The 17,696-nt window shown below is 39.0% G+C and overlaps 1 long non-coding RNA gene across 1 annotated transcript; it reads right to left on the minus strand.

The window, feature by feature from the left end:
* Positions 1–14,080: 14,080 nt before the first annotated feature.
* LOC145796661 (uncharacterized) lies at positions 14,081–16,654 on the minus strand. The gene is made up of 2 exons (XR_014337151.1): positions 15,512–16,654; positions 14,081–15,180 (listed from the first exon to the last, which is right to left on the minus strand). It is a non-coding gene; the product is annotated as an uncharacterized LOC145796661 (long non-coding RNA).
* Between the last annotated feature and the right edge of the window lie 1,042 nt (positions 16,655–17,696).

The raw sequence follows: 17,696 nt of genomic DNA on the forward strand, positions 1-17,696 counted from the left end.
ATTTTTTAATTTTTTAAATTTTTGTAAGAGAAAGAATATAATGATTATAAGTTGTGTGGGGACATATTTTTTGAATACCAACACGTGGCATGGTGACGCCGACGTGTCAGCCGAGGTGCCACGTGCCCTGGTAGTTAAGCCGAGGTAATCTCGGAGAAGCCGAGGTCATCTCCGAAGATGTCGGAGTCCGGAGATAAGGGACAAGAGTCCTAAGGCAAAGAGGGGACTTAGTTAAGATAAGGATAAAGCTCTTAGGGAGTTTATCTCTATCTCTTAAAGAGTCCAGAGTAAGCACTAAGATTGGAGTTCATAGAAGTCATACTTCTAGTTGGACTTGGATTGAGTATATTATAAAAGAGAGGCACCCCCGTGGGTCTAAGGTATGTAATTCATACTTTGAGTATTCAGTTTAATACTTGATTATCCTTGAGAAACATACTAACTTGATCGTCGGAGTGCCCCCGGGTGGAAGAACCACCGCCGGAGCTTTTCTTTTCTGTTACAGGTTGCTGGAGCCATCTATTCTGCCGGTGCTTTGCTGCTGATCACTAAACGGGCAGTGTGGTCAGATTTTTACCCACACAATTTGGCGCCGTCTGTGGGAACGAAGGAAGAATAGATGGCCAGTAACGGACAACAAGGAAACGCTGGGGACGATGCTCCTTCTGGAAGCAGCAGACCGATTAACCTTGACACCGAAGGAGACAATCACAATACAGAAGCCCGTGACCAGGGTCACAGGGAGAACGACGATATCCAGGAAGGTGACACAACAAAAAGATCAAACCAAGGAAAATACTACAATGAAGACAACCTCCAGGTATGGAGGGACAGGTGCCTACGCAGAGACGAGGAAGTAAAAGAATTAGCAAACAAGTTGGCGGACCTCCAGTCGGTCGTCAACTTCATGATGCAGAACAATGTTATGCAACCACCATACCCGCTGCAAGATACGCCGATGCCAGCAACCAACACCCAGAAAGGTGGAGGAAAAACAATCTCCGAGGTCCCTCAACATACCAGGAGCGGAAGGCATTCTCACCGGTCTTCCAGGGAAGTCGGACGAGAAAGGCCAAGGCAAGAGGAGTCCCGAAGGACGCAACACATGAAGAATCCAGACCCCAAAGAACATCGACATGTTCAGGGGCAAGTACTCCACTTTGACACAACCCATGAAGAAAGACCCAAACGGACCCACCTCGAGGCCGAGAGCAGTATACCAAAAAGACTAAAATCAAAAGACAGCCGAGCTCCAGGGAGGAGCAAAGAAGACTTAAGGGACTACCTCAAGAGGAGGCAGCAAAATGCAGAGGCCGAGGTAAACTCCCCAGTAAAACCGAAGACAGCCTTCTCGGTAGAACTGGACAAATTCGAACCACCCAAGAGGTTCAGTATGCCGAGGTTCCAAATCTATGATGGTAAGTCAGATCCAAACTTTCATGTTGGGCTATACCTAAATTCAATGGCACTATATAGCGGGAACGAACCACTGCTCTGCAAGGTATTCCCCTCATCCTTTGGGGAAATTGCATCTGATTGGTTCCACAAGTTACCGAAAGGAAGTATAAAGACATGGGAAGGCTTGGCCGAGATGTTTGTGGCCAGGTTCGTGACCAACAAGCTGCAACCCCTGAGGGTTGATGCTTTGATGGCTCTAAGAATAACCAAGGAAGAAGGCCTTAGGGCCTATGCGAAGAGATACTACGAGGTGTTCAACCGAATACCTGAATGCAACCAGGAAGTAGCAGTCGTGTCTTTCAAGAACGGCCTGAAAGATGACTGCCCACTACGGAAGTCTTTGGCAAAAACATTGCCAAAGAGCATGGAAGAACTCATGGCAAGAATTGAGAAATACGCCAGGGCCGAGGAAGATACGTCGGGAAACAAAGAGGTGAAGCAAGAAAAGGGAAACGGCTCGCCAAAGCGAGGCCGAGTCAACAATGGACCCACCAGACAAGAAATAGAATTAAGAAATAAACAGGCGGTAACCACGGTATTCCGGATCCCAATCCATAAAATCTTGGATCGGATTCGGAATCAACCATACTTCAGGGCTCCGGAAAGAGCACCAGGGGAATTCATGGGAAAAAACGTCGGCAGACGTTGCGCCTACCACAATGAAGGAGGGCATCCAACTCAAGGTTGCAGAGCCTTAAAAGCACACTTGGAGGACCTAGTAAGGCAAGGCCTTCTGAGGGACCTGGTCGATGAGGCCAGAACAAGGGAAGAACAGGCAAGGTTGCCTCAAGCACCAGCAGCACCCCCTCCCCCAGCACAGCTACCACAGGCAAGAGAACCAAGGGTGGTCAATGTGATCCACTCAAGGGTCAACGAAAACGAGGTCAGAGGAGAAACCCAGAGGGTAAGACATTTACAGCATATCCACCAAGTTGGGGACAAGAGACATCGGCCAGAAGAATGCCAAGGGCCAATGATAGCCTTTACCGAAGCCGACCTAGAACTGGTCCAACATCCGCATAATGATGCTTTGGTAGTATCCCTCCAGGTTGGGGAATGCCAAGTAAAACGCATCCTAATAGACCAAGGCAGCTCCTGTGATATCATGTACGTCAGATGTTACAGAGAGCTAGGCCTTCACCCCGATGACCTAGAGCAATCCAGCGGCCCGATGGTCGGCTTTAATGGGACGCCGACATGGCCACTGGGTGCAACAAGCTTAGAGGTACAAGCCGGCACTAAAAAGATCATGACAGAATTCCTGGTTATTGACACACCCTCACCATACAACATCATCCTTGGAAGACCGTGGTTACATGCAATGGGGGCAGTTCCCTCGACGTTGCACCAACTACTCCGATTCCCAACAGAGAATGGGATTGAAGAAGTCAGAGGGGATCAACTACAAGCCAAAAATTGCTCAATGGCAGCGATAAAGTCCACCTGTAGTATACAGGAGCCAAAGAAAGCAGAAGTTGAAGAGGAAGACATGGAAGTCCTGGAAGACGTCGGGAAAGAACCGACCGAAAAAAGCGAAGAAGCGCTAAAGAAAATCCTCGTCCAGGAGGGCGACGAAGAACGATTTTTTCTTCTCGGCTCTGGCTTAGCTAAAGAAGAAGAAAAGGAACTAGAAGATTTTTTAAGGGCAAACATAGAGGCATTCGCCTGGACACCCTATGAGATGCCTGGCATTGACCCCGAGGTCACTTGCCACAGTCTGAATGTCGACAGATCGGCAAAACCAGTGATTCAACGAGCCAGAAGGCCGACGTTATTACACGTCGAAGCGGTGGAGGAAGAGGTAGACAGACTCCTTGAAGCCAGGGCAATCCGAGAAGTTCAGTACCCAACGTGGCTGTCCAACATAGTAGTAGTAAAAAAGAAAAATGGCAAGTGGAGGGTTTGTGTAGATTTTACCAGCCTCAACAAAGCTTGCCCCAAGGACAGCTTCCCTCTGCCCAAAATCGACCAACTGGTAGACGCCACTTCGGGACACGAAAGAATGAGTTTTTTAGACGCATACAGAGGGTACCACCAGATTGCTATGTACCCTCCAGATGAGGAGAAGACCGCGTTCATCACCCCGAAAGGCCTGTACTGTTATAAGGTAATGCCTTTTGGGCTGAAAAACGCAGGAGCAACTTATCAGAGGTTAGTAACAAAGATGTTTAAACATCTGATCGGCAAAACAGTAGAAGTTTACATTGATGACATGGTCGTAAAGACCAAGGAGTCAAAAGGTCATCTTGCCGACCTAAAAGAGGTCTTTGACATACTCAAAAGATATCGGCTCCGACTCAACGCCGCAAAGTGTGCCTTCGGAGTTGGGTCAGGTAAATTCCTAGGCTATCTGGTAACAAGAAAGGGCATAGAGGCCAGCCCAGACCAAATCAAAGCCATCCTGGAGCTACAGAGCCCAACATCGGCAAAGCAAGTCCAAATGCTCACTGGAAGGGCCGCAGCCCTGAACCGATTCATCAGCAGAAGCTCGGACAAGTGCAGACCCTTCTTTAACCTGGTGAAAAAAGCCACAGACTTCCTGTGGACCGAAGAATGTGAAGCAGCCTTAGCCGACCTGAAAAAGTACCTGACCACAACCCCGGTCCTTTCTAACCCAATCCCAGGGGAAGAATTATTTTTGTACTTAGCAGTCTCTGAACACGCAGTCAGTGCAGTGCTAATCCGAGAGGAAAAAGGGGAGCAGAAAGCTGTCTATTATGTAAGCAAGACTTTGGCTAACGCGGAAACAAGGTACCTTCCACTGGAAAAATTAATGCTAGCCTTGGTAATGGCCTCAAAGAAACTAAGCCATTACTTCCAGGCACACAAGATTGTGGTTCTAACAGAGCACCCATTGAAGTCCTTATTACATCAAGGAGACTTAACAGGAAGGATAGCAAAATGGGCAGTAACACTGGGACAGTTTGACCTAGAATTCAGGCCGAGAACAGCAATAAAGGGCCAAGTTTTGGCCGACTTCGTCGCAGAACTCACACCTGAAGCCATCACACCTCAGGCTCTGTCGAGCCGAGATAAGCATCACCCCGACAAACAAAAAGAAACCCAGTCAAAGACAAAACAGCAAGAGAAAGAAAGGCTCAGACCATGCAGCATCTACATCGGCGATTCGTTCAGACTATTTGTCGATGGAAGTTCAAACCGCCAGGGAGCAGGAGCAGGAGTACTGCTGATATCTCCAGATGGAGAGATTATAGAACAGTCCATCCGACTGGGGTTCAAAGCCTCCAATAATGAAGCAGAATATGAGGCATTAATTGCAGGACTAAAGCTAGCAGCAGCAGCAGAGGCAGACGAGGTAATTGTTTTTTGTGATTCGCAATTAATTGTTAACCAGTCAACAGGAGAATTTGCAGCCAGAGACGAAAGAATGTCGGCATATGCAAAGGAAGTCATCCGACTGGCGGCCCTATTCCAGAACTGCAGATTACTCCAAGTCAGCCGAGATGACAACACCCACGCCGACGCGTTAGCCAACCTGGCCAGCTCAATTCAAACTGGAAAAACAAGGACAATTATGATCGACTACATGTCGGCCCCGAGTATAGATAAACAGAGCACCGAGCATGAAACGATGTGCGTGGGCCTTGGACCAAGCTGGATGGATGCAATCATTGCGTTCCTAAAAGAGGGGAAGCTGCCAGAAGACCACAAAGAAGCACATAAAATTAGGCTGAAATCAGCCAGATTCAGCCTAACAGCGGGAGGCCATCTCTACAGGAGGTCCTTCACTGGACCACTTTTAAGGTGCGTACACCCTTTGCAGGTTGAAGATTTTCTCTATGAGATTCATGAAGGAATTTGTGGAAGCCATGCTGGGGGCAGATCGTTAGCCCATAGGGCCATTACCCAAGGGTATTGGTGGCCCTACATGCAAAAGGATGCCGAAGCCTATGTAAAGAGGTGTGAGCAATGTCAAAGGTTTGCACCTTTGATACATCAGCCAGCTGCTGACCTAAACCCAGTATCCAGCCCTTGGCCGTTTGCCCAATGGGGCATGGATCTGGTTGGACAACTTCCCCAGGCAACTGGGCAAAGAAAATATTTACTGGTAGCAACAGACTACTTCACAAAATGGATAGAGGCAGAACCTCTTGCCAAAATCCGAGATGTGGATGTCAAGAATTTTATTTGGAGAAACATAATCACCAGATTTGGGATTCCAAGAGCAATAGTTGCCGACAACGGAACACAGTTCGACAGCAAACTTATCAAAAACTTCTGTGCGAAATTCAAGATCAAGAACTATTTCTCAACTCCAAGTTTTCCTCAAAGTAATGGGCAAGCAGAGGCGTCCAACAAAGTAATCCTGGATGGAATAAAGAAGAGGCTCCAAGCAGCAAAAGGAAAGTGGGTGGACGAGCTGCCCAACGTACTTTGGGCATATCGGACTACGCCGAGAAGATCAACGGGAGAATCCCCCTTTGCCATGGCCTATGGCACAGAAGCAGTCATCCCATTGGAGATCGGCATCCCAGGGATCAGAACCCAGGGAGTAGAGAATGGCACCAATGACATACTCTTAGCCCGAGACCTGGATTTACTAGAAGAACGAAGAGAGAAGGCTGCAATTCAGCTTGCAGTATACCAGCAACAGCTTGCCAGAGCTTACAACAAGAAGGTTAATCCAAGGGATTTTCAAGTCGGCGACTTAGTCCTAAGAAAAGTCGTCGGGAACAAGAAGGATCCCAGGGAGGGCAAGCTTGGCCCAAACTGGGAAGGACCCTACAGAGTTACTTCAGTACTAGGCAATGGAGCATATCGGCTTGAAGACAATGAGGGCAAAGCATTGCCCAGACCTTGGAATACTTGTAACTTGAAATTCTTCTATCATTAGATAAACATCATTGTTTGGCCGATATTATCAATAAAGTCTTTTCAGAATTCTCTCAACATGTATGATTAATGGTTATTGAAGACATATCAAACTCAGGCAAACTAAGTCGATGTTATTCCTTGATCCACTTGTTGAAATTTGTAGCAATTTACAAGTTGGAATCAAGCTGATTCCTTATTAACACTTGTTGAAATTTGTAGCAATTTACAAGTTGAAGTTAAGCCGATGTTATTCCTTGATCCACTTGTTGAAATTTGTAGCAATTTACAAGTTGGAATCAAGCTGATTCCTTATCTTCACTTGTTGAAATTTGTAGCAATTTACAAGTTGAAGTTAAGCCGATGTTATTCCTTGATCCACTTGTTGAAATTTGTAGCAATTTACAAGTTGGAATCAAGCTGATTCCTTATCTTCACTTGTTGAAATTTGTAGCAATTTACAAGTTGAAGTTAAGCCGATATTATTCCTTGATCCACTTGTTGAAATTTGTAGCAATTTACAAGTTGGAATCAAGCTGATTCCTTATCTTCACTTGTTGAAATTTGTAGCAATTTACAAGTTGAAGTTAAGCCGATGTTATTCCTTGATCCACTTGTTGAAATTTGTAGCAATTTACAAGTTGGAATCAAGCTGATTCCTTATCTTCACTTGTTGAAATTTGTAGCAATTTACAAGTTGAAGTTAAGCCGATATTATTCCTTGATCCACTTGTTGAAATTTGTAGCAATTTACAAGTTGGAATCAAGCTGATTCCCTATCTTCACTTGTTGAAATTTGTAGCAATTTACAAGTCGAAGATAGGCCGAGGTTATTGCTTAAGTTCTCATAGCAATATGTGGGTTGTCTGAACCCTAGAGAAGATGCTTAACACTTGTTGAAAGTTGTAGCCATTTACAAGGTTATGTTAAGCCGACGTATGATCACCCGCTGAGGTATACAGAAAATTAACGGGTCGAAGCAAAGGTTAAGTATATTGTTTAAACACTTGTTGAAATTTGTAGCAATTTACAAGTAGGTTAGAACGAAATCATTGTTTAAATACTTATTGAAAACTTAAAAAAAAATGGCAGAAGTATACATTGAGTAGTATATGTTTTGTGCTTGTCAAAATTTATACAAGGTTTGCAGGTCAGTATCCTACCAAAGTAAAAGCTTTATACCCGAGGTATGTAACCCCGAGAATATTGCACAAAGAAAGCATGCAAAAATTTCTAAGTATAGAACTATGCAGAAGCAAACAACAGAACATCATAAGATCGAAAATATCCATTGCAAGAACAGTACAATCACATAGTGAAGAAAGAACATCGGCCACAAAAAGGAATATACATTATCCAAGAATTAAGAGAAGAAACAAAGTCCAGAATCCAGAAAAGAAAAAAGAGAAATCAAGACTCTTGAACATCAGCAGCAGCAAGAACGGGGACCTCGGATGATTCAGGTGGAATCTCCTCGGCCACCTTCTCCGCTTGTATTTCGGCATCTATCTCTGCCAAAGTTGTGTCAAGACTTCTGTCAGTGAGAAGGAGGTCAGATGATGGACACCCTTGAACAGATTCCTTGGACACTTCCACAGCCTCATCACCCACTTCATCTTGAGTTAAGTCTAAAATTTGCTCAGCTGGAAGAGAGGACTTGGCCTCAGCAGCGTCCTTGGGTTTTCTCACCAAGGCTTCACCCTCATCTTTTTCTTCGTCTTCATCCTCAGCCTCTACCTCGGCCTCTGATTCATCTTCAGTCTGACTTGGAGGAGGAAATGGTAAAGGAATAGCATCGGCTTGGCGCAATGGCGAGTCAGCAGGGAGATCAAGCTTCTTTATCAGGGACATCCAACCAAGGGAAAATCCCCTGTTGCAGGCCTGCCTGACTTGAAGTTTGTAGTCTTCTGCAACGTCGGCCATGCCTTGAGCGTAGGCCTTTTCATCGGCCTCTTTGACTTCGGCCTCCTTGGTGGCCAGAGCTTGTTGAAGTTCTTTTTGCGCTTGGACCTTCTGAGCCTCGGCCTCCCTTTTCTCGGCTTCAGCTACTTTTTTAACGGCCTCAGCAGCTTCGGCCTTTTCAAGAGCTAAGGTTTGGTTCTTCGTTGCAGCCTCGGCTTGATCCTCTAGTTTTTTCATTTTTACTTCAAGGGCCCTTAATTCTCTCTTCATTGAAGTTGCTTCCCTCTTCATATCAACCAATCTTTGACGATTCTCAAAGGATTGCATTGAAAATGAATGGGCATGTTGGATAGCCTGAATAAAAACAGAAGTATCAGAAAATGTTCTCAGAAAGAAACAGAAGGAAAAAACACAAATACAAACAGAAATACTTACTTGGGCAGAGTGTTGGAGCATCAGAGCGTAATTTTCATACTCACTGAACTTGGCATTTAGCTCCAAGTCATTCGGTAGAAGAAGAGCGGTGCTAAGGGCGACAGCAACGTTGATATCATCAACACTTTCACTAGCCATGATAGGCCTGTCCTCCAGAGACAGATCAGGGGCCCATGGGACATCGGGCTTCTTCGAAGCCGAGGTCGTCGCAGACGATGACCTTGGCCTCTTTGTTTGTGTAGATCCTGAGGGTTGGCCCTCAGCAGACCTTTTTGTTGAAGTAGAGGCTGATTTTTTGCTTTCAGCTAGCTTCGAAATCGGCAAAGCATCCTCAGCCTCGGCATCTGTAACCTTGGCCTTAGGCTGAGCCTTTTTTACCCTCTTCGGTTTGGGTGGAAGCATTGTTTGCGTTGTTGCGGCTTCGGCGTCAGTTGGAATGTCGGCGAGAAGATCTTGGACGACAGGCCTCGGACGAACCATCTCGGCAGTCTTTACTAGCCTTCGTCGACGTTTACGTTCAGGAATTGGTATCAAGAAGGGGGCCGAAGTTGATGGAAGATCGGCTGGGTCAGATGTGGACTCTTGATCTGTCCGAGATGTAGAAGCAGTTAAGGTTGTGGCTGTTGGTGGAGAGAGACTCTTCTTCCTTTTTCGAGGGACGTCGGGTAAAATGGATTTGTGTGTGGGGACAAAGTTTAATAACACTGGGGCTTTTCGTTTAAGGATTGGAAGGCCAAGAAGTGTTCTTAGATCTGGTCCTGGGAAGAAGGATTGACGAAAATTTTTCGGTGGTTGATGAAGATCTGCAAAGAAACAGACGTCAGAAACAAAAAGTATTTAAAGTCCTAAGTAAAAATAATTAAGTGTTGACTCAGGGCTCTTACTCTTGCCCTCTGTAAGTGTTCGAAGAAGAGGGTAGAGGTGGACATCTTCATCTGGGCCAAATTCCCAATTTCCAGAAGCAATGAGAAAATCATCTCCAGCCCCCTTGTTGGAATCTGGGAGGTCGGCTATAATTTTGTACTGAGTGGATCTCGGCTTAAGGTAATAGACAAAACCCCTATCCTTCAGATCAAGAGGGCACATGGTATAACAATATTGAAGGTCAGCTAGGGTGATTCTAAGGTTTTCTTGCCTAGCTAAGGCTATAATACCATTAATCACCCTATAGGAATTGATAGTAAGTTGCATGGGGTTTAGCTTATAGAAATAGAGAACTTGACGAAAAAGGGGATCGAGTGGAAGCCGAAGTCCACATTCGATAAAAGCAACTACTGGAAAAGGCATTGTATGGTCTGTAGGCACGATAGTGTCATTATCCCCAGCCAGCTTAAGATGAACGTCGGCTGGGATAGAGAATTCTTGCCTAAAGTATTCAAGACTTGTTGGGGTATTTACCCTATGCCTCCACATACCCATTATGTCGGCCTAAACTAAGAGGAATATGTTTCAGAAGACGGGCGTTTTTCAGGTTACCCTAAAGATTAAGGGTTCTACAGACAAATCCCAAATCTACGAACTATTAAGATAAAGATCGAGGGCACAGATCTGGGGCAGGTAAAAAAAAAAAAAAAGAAGAAGAAGAAAAGAAAACAAAAACGAAGTTTCAGATTCAAGAACAGAGGTATAATTTTCAGAAACAATAGAGGTACAGGAAAAAATCAAGAACAGCGGCAGAGAGAATGATGGAAAAGCATAGAGGTTCAAAATATAGCCACAAAATTCAAGATACAAATAGATCCCAGACCTCGAGTAAGATCAGCAATGGCAACAGACTGACAATAGCGCATAAAGAAAATGAAAGAAATTAAAGGAAGGGGTCTTACCAGGAGAAGTGAAGCCAAGGCAATACTCGTCGAACCCAGAAACCAGTTGCGACAGCAAAAAAAGGCTTTGCAAGAAATACGGGACTAAGAACAGTTCCAGAGAAGAAATTGAAGCAATGGCAGATTTGAAGAGGAAGAACGAGCTTTCGAAAGAGAAAGAGTAAAGAAGATGGAAAGAAAAAGTGAAGAAAAGATAGAGGCAAAAGAAGTTTTGTCAAAAATTTGAAACGGCGGCAAAAATAGGGCAATTATTGCGCCTAGGGTAACGCACGCGTCAGACGGCGCAGACGAACGAACAGACAGCTTCCAGGCGCGTCACTGACACGCTCCAATAAAGACGAAACACGTGGAAGAAACAGTTAGATATGAATGACAGCTCATGTGCATAGGGGAGTACGACCGAAGCCTCGTTCTCCGAAGAGAACACGTCGGCTGAAAGAAGATAATCTTGGCAAAGCAGTCTTCTTGAGCCATTATTCAGAAAGGAAGTGACAAAAAATTCGGAATAGGTTCCATCACCTCAGAATGCCGAGGTAATAGAACCTAGGGGGCAGTTGTGGGGACATATTTTTTGAATACCAACACGTGGCATGGTGACGCCGACGTGTCAGCCGAGGTGCCACGTGCCCTGGTAGTTAAGCCGAGGTAATCTCGGAGAAGCCGAGGTCATCTCCGAAGATGTCGGAGTCCGAAGATAAGGGACAAGAGTCCTAAGGCAAAGAGGGGACTTAGTTAAGATAAGGATAAAGCTCTTAGGGAGTTTATCTCTATCTCTTAAAGAGTCCAGAGTAAGCACTAAGATTGGAGTTCATAGAAGTCATACTTCTAGTTGGACTTGGATTGAGTATATTATAAAAGAGAGGCACCCCCGTGGGTCTAAGGTATGTAATTCATACTTTGAGTATTCAGTTTAATACTTGATTATCCTTGAGAAACATACTGACTTGATCGTCGGAGTGCCCCCGGGTGGAAGAACCACCGCCGGAGCTTTTCTTTTCTGTTACAGATTGCTGGAGCCATCTATTCTGCCGGTGCTTTGCTGCTGATCATTAAACGGGCAGTGTGGTCAGATTTTTACCCACACAAGTTGAATATGAAATTTTATCTTATTATATTAAAAAGTTTATTTTATCTTTTTGTTATTAAAATAGTCTCAAACTCAACCCAATCCAAGTTGCCAAAAGAAGGCTTTGTCAATCTTTTTTGACAGGAATTCAAATATTTAACTATCTGCAAGACAATAAAAGTGTGTTTGTTTTGAGGGATTATTCCATGGGATTGGACTATTAGTCCATCCAGACTAATAGTCCATTGTTTGGTTCAATTTTTTTGCTCCAGAGTATTAGTCTCTCATATGAGGGATTATTGTATCCTACGAGAAGGAGTGAGATTATTTCCATGGGATACCAATCCCATGGGACTAATATGTAAAATATCCATTTTAGCCTCATGCTATTACTTAATAAACAATTGAAAAATGGTAAAATAGTTCTTTGAACATTTATAAATTATTTTTTTTAGTGTTGTTAATTTAAAATTATATATTAAATAAAAAATATAAATTATAAATTTAATTTAATTAAAAATTATGGCCTTATAATTTTTTTAGTGTTGTTTAAAAATTAAATTTATATATTAAATAAAATTATATTTTTAGTGTTGTTAATTTAAAATTATATATTATAAAAACTATAAATTATAAATTAAATTTAATTAAAAATAATAAATTAAAAATTATGGCCTTATAAATTAAATTTTTTTAGTGTTGTTAAAAAATTAAATTTATATATTAAATAAAATTATATTTTTAATGTCGTTAATTTAAAAATATATATTAAAGAAAAATTATAAATTATAAATTTAGTTTAATTGACAATAATAAATTAAAAATTATGGCCTTATAAATTAAATTTTTTTAGTGTTGTTAAATTATAAATTATAGATTACAAATTTAAAATTATATATTAAATAAAAATTATAAATTACAAGAGTAAAATAGTCTTTTGTACATTTATCTTTATTCAGTCCGTCTAACCAAACATTAGATTTACTAAAAATAATCCAATACAGACATCTAATCCCATGACTAAACAAACTTATGATATAAATTCAGTCCAACCAAATAATCCAGAGATAATGTATCCAAGACTAATAATCCGATGTATTACAATCCCTTTTATCCAGTCTGTCCAAACAAATATATCCTAATTGTGAGACATAGAAAAAAACTTTCAATGCGACGTATAATCCACCACTTTTGTGAAATTTGAATTGATTATAAACCCAAACATTCTTTTAATTTGAATTTGATCTATGGTAAGGTTAAGAAATTTTGTATATAACAGCGGAGGTAAAAAGATAAGACAGGAGAAGGAAAAGGAAAATAATAAAGAGGACAATAATTTATCTTATCTATATTGTTAACGGAGTCAGTATTATATTTTAGTTTATGACATTTTTTTTTTTTTTTTAACTATATCTAAATAACAGTGAGGTAAAATATACCAATGCCAAATCATTTCGTTTGGAAGACAAAATTTTTAAAAAAGGCTCATTCTTGATAGGACAAAAATGTATTAACTATTACATCTCATAAACACAAATCATTTGTCGAACATTAGAATGAGACTTTCTAGGTGACAAATAATCCATCGCTTTTGTAATTCTTGTTGATAATGGCCTGTTTGGCCGTCCCTTCAATTCGATTTATCCCATTCACTTTTTAAAATTAACATTAAAATAAAAATATCTTGTAAATTAAGGTTTTTTAATGTATGGCGTTAATGGAGTTAGCACCATACTTTAGTTTAAAATAATTTGAGTGTTTTATTTATTTATTTTTAAGATTGAATTTCTCTCAAGTTAAAAATTTTTAACTTGTCTTATTTGTCATAACTTAAAAAAGTTAAAAAGTCAAAAAGTCACTATCTTATTTAAGCCACATCATCTCTCTATCATATCACTTTAAACTCAACCCATACCCAATCTATTTTTTTATAAAAAAATCAAAAAGTACACTTATTTAGGTCATTCCAAATCATTCCTTTAATTGTGTAGTCTAAATCGGTAGAATTCACCACAAATCTTATTTTAATGATTGGAATCGTTTATTTTATAAGACTTTCTATTCATATCATCTATGAAAAAATGGCAGAGGTGTCCTACTGATTTGAATGTTGTAAACAAAAATGTTAGAGATTTTAAAAATTTTATCAAAATTTCTATCAAATGTCTCGTATGAGTGTGGAATCTATGTGGGACATTTGGTAGAATTTTTAAAAACTCTAGAATTACTCTATTATAAATTTCAAAAAATTCTTAAACTGTGTTTAAATCATAAATTTAGATAAAAAATTTTAAAATTATATATATATATATAAAATATAATTAGATTTTTTTTTTTTTTTTTTTTCTAAATTTCTACTCTAATTCATGATAGAAACGCACTCTTATATCCTCAATTATTTGGAGGCGGCTTTGAAATATTAGGGTAACGATCTGACTATGATGGTGACTTTTCCAAGCAGGGTATGTGGTGTTTCTTTGTGGGAAATAGATACAATGAACATCAAAGTACATGGTCCAAGTTGAGGCAAAAAAAATTTAGTTCACTTTTTGTTTTGATTTGTGTTTTTTTTTTTTTTTTGGTAAAATAAAGATTCTTGATTATTCAGATCTTAATCAAATTGTTTGAACTGGTTGTTATAATCTTATATATCCAGTCATTCTTCGTGGTAAGTCAGAGTTACTGGCAAAGAGAAGAAAAAATGGATTCATCAATCAACTCTTTTTCGAAATAACTAATGCCCCATTCAAAAGTTTTGATTAAAATATCCGGAACTAGTATTTTCTTGTGTAGCTTATTAAAGTTTCTTATAGCTTCATTTTTTAATATAATACATATATAATATTATGGTGTCCAATGCAATTTATTACTCGTAGGCAAATTGAAAAAAAAAATTAATTATCTAAAAATTAGGAGAATGATACTTTGAACTTATATTTTCTAATTATCAATTTTTAACGTGAGAAAAACTACACATGGGAAAGGTAATAAGGGAGAATAGGGAACAAATATTGGGTGTGAGGAGAGTCTCTAGCTGTACACACTTTTTGTCTTAGGCCTCGTTTGGAAATATGTTATTTTAGTAATTTTTTAATTTTTTACAAAAAAATGTGTAAAAAATAGAGAGAGTAGTGCGATAACTTATAATGACATTTTGACTAAAACTGAAGTTGCCTAACGAGACCTTCATACACTTAAATTGTGGTTTTTTTATTACAAATTATATCATTAAGGAAAGTTACCAGTAACACAAAATTTATTTTAATACAAAAAAGATACTCCATTTGTTCCAAAATAATAGTCCCTTTAAGAAATTCAACTTGTTTTAGTAATACAATTATTGCATTTTAAAAAAATTAATTTTTCAAAATTACCCTTTGATAATACATTTTTTAATAAATATCAATTGTCATAATTGTACTTTTTATATTGTTAATAAATTTAAAAGAAAGGCAAAATAAAAAATTCATATTATTTTAGTTCTTAATTTTTGAAAAATAACTAATATTTTAAAATAAAAAAATTTAATATTTTAAGACAAAAGGAATAAATTTTTCACCCATCCTCCGCATCAACTACTACCATCACCCCTTTTCTCTGAGTCCAGATCCTCTCCAGTCTCTCTCTCCGACTCTTACAGCTCAGACAGAACCACGTTTCCTACAAAGAAATAAACAGCTCAGATTCATTTCTTTAAACAAAACAAAATAAACACCCATTGACACACACTCAGTCACAGCGCACACTCTCTCTGTCCCTTTCTCACACACACACACACACACACACTCTCTCTCTCTCTCTCTCTCTCTCTCTCTCTCTCTCTCTCTATCATATTTCTAAGGCCATCTCTAACGTTGCATCAGATTAAGCGTCAAATTCAAATTTGATGAAAAAAGTCACTTTTTCCCTCTCCAATGGTTTCACCAAATTAATATCAAACTGAGAATGGAACAAAACTTTCATCAAACTGAGAACAAACGCGAGATTTTACCATTTCACTGTGCTATAACGTTGGGGTGGGCCAACTGGTCAACCAGCCGAACGTCCGACCGGTTGACCCACTGGTCGACCGGCTCCCTCAATCTACGAACTGGTTTATTTTCTGAAGTAGGTGCGAACTGGTTTATTTTCTGCAGAGTGAGACAAAGGCATTCCTCCTAAAGTAAACATAATCCTCAAATCCCACTTCCTCTCCACAAAGAAAATATCATCTTCGTCGATTGAGCAATCACCCAAGCAAACAAACCTGAAACGAACGTTGGATTCGCTGCCAGAGTCGCCACAAAAGGGCTGATTCAGACTCTCGCCGTCGTGGTCACGCTCAACAAAGCCACACCAAACCGTCAGTTCTGCAAATAGCCCTCTGACCTATCATTAGAGCCTGGAAAAACAAAGACCCATTTCTTGGAAGAGGCTAAACCTTTGATTTTGTATAGAGCCGGGAGCAAATTGGAAAAATGAGAGGTAGGTGTATTGGAGAAATTGCATTTTGAAATTGGGTTTTGTGGGTTTGAGCTATGGTTGGATATGCAAGAAACAGAGGTTGTTGAAGAGTGTTTCAACTTATTACTATCTTTGATTTTGTTGAAAAAATCCAAAAAGTGAGAGGTGGGTTTGTTGGGAAATTTGCATTTTTGAACTGGGTTTTGAGGATTAGAGTTGCTATTATTAATGGGTCTGCAAGAAAGAGAGATTAAAGAGGGTTTGAACTTGCTAAAACAAGTGAAGTGGAAAAAAGAGTTGGTAGTGGAGATTTGGGGATATGAGGAGGGGTTGAAGTTGCAAAAGTATCCATGAGACCAAGCCCCTATCTTCCTTGGGTTCAATCTGCATTGAATAGAAGCAGAGGAGAGAGAGAGAAACAGACAGTGAGAGATTGGAGATCGAAAAGACCAAAGACTTTGAGGTTTGTGGAGGAGAGAGAGAGGGAGAGGGAAAAAAATTGAGAACCCTAATCGGTCGACCGGCCGATCAACCCACCGGACGTCCCCTTCGCTTTTGATGCACGCCATTAGAGCTACTCGTATCAGATTGAAAAAATCATCCTTTTTTTACTCAGATTTGGTGAAAATTATAATGAACCATTGGAGATGCTCTAACAAAGAAAACTATCACATTTCTAACCCAAAAAAAAAAAAAAAAAAAAAAATCACACACACTCTCTCTCTATCACATTTTTAATAAAAAAATTTTAAAAAAAAACTATTTTAATCTTTTTTATTTTATTTTCATTATATATATATATATAATTTTTAATATAAAATTTTAATTTTTATAAAATTAATATCATTGAAAATATACTTTTAAAATAAGACTAATATTATATATATTTAATAAAAATTTAAAATAAATAAAAATTAATTACTATATTTAGTTATGCTTTCAAATTATTATTTTTAAAATATAAAAATTATTTTGATGAAAATAAACATACAAAAATCATATATTTTTAAAATTCTCAAAAATAATCTTCATTCCAAAAAAAATATATGAAAATATTGACTTCTATACATAGATGTAAATTTTTTATTTTCTTTAAAACACAAATTCATGTAAATCAAATATAGAATTACTTTTATATCATTTTTTCTTTTTTCTTTTTTTTTTTTTTTTTGGTTGGAATGAACATTGTTTTTGAGAATTTCAAAAATATATGATTTTTGTGTGTTTATTTCATCAAAATAATTTTTATATTTTAAAAATAATACTTTGAAAGCATAACTAAACATAGTAATTACTTTTTATTTATTTTAAATTTTTATTAAATATATTTAATATGAGTCTTATTTTAAAAGTATATTTTCAATGATATTAATTTTATAAAAATTAAAATTTTATATTAAAAATTATATATATTATGAAAATAAAATGAAAAAGATTAAAATAATTTTTTTAATTTTTTAGAGTAATACTAGGGATATCAAATTTTCTACTAAACAAATGACCAAATGTCTCACAAATTGCGAACCCCACACTCATGTGAGATATTTAGTCATTTATTTAGTAGAAAATTTGAGATCTATAGCATTTTCTTTTTTTTTTTATTAAAAATGTGATAGAGAGTGATTTTAATTTTTTTTCTTTTTGGTTAGAAATGAGAGAGAGAGAGAGAGAGAGAGAGAGAGAAAGAAAGAGTGTGTGTGTGTGTGTGTGTGTTTGTCTCAGCGAGAAAGGGA

The sequence above is a fragment of the Camellia sinensis genome, chromosome 8 (genome assembly GCF_055761805.1).
Source record: "Camellia sinensis isolate YWXY chromosome 8, ASM5576180v1, whole genome shotgun sequence".
In the NCBI taxonomy this organism is placed as follows: domain Eukaryota; kingdom Viridiplantae; phylum Streptophyta; class Magnoliopsida; order Ericales; family Theaceae; genus Camellia; species Camellia sinensis.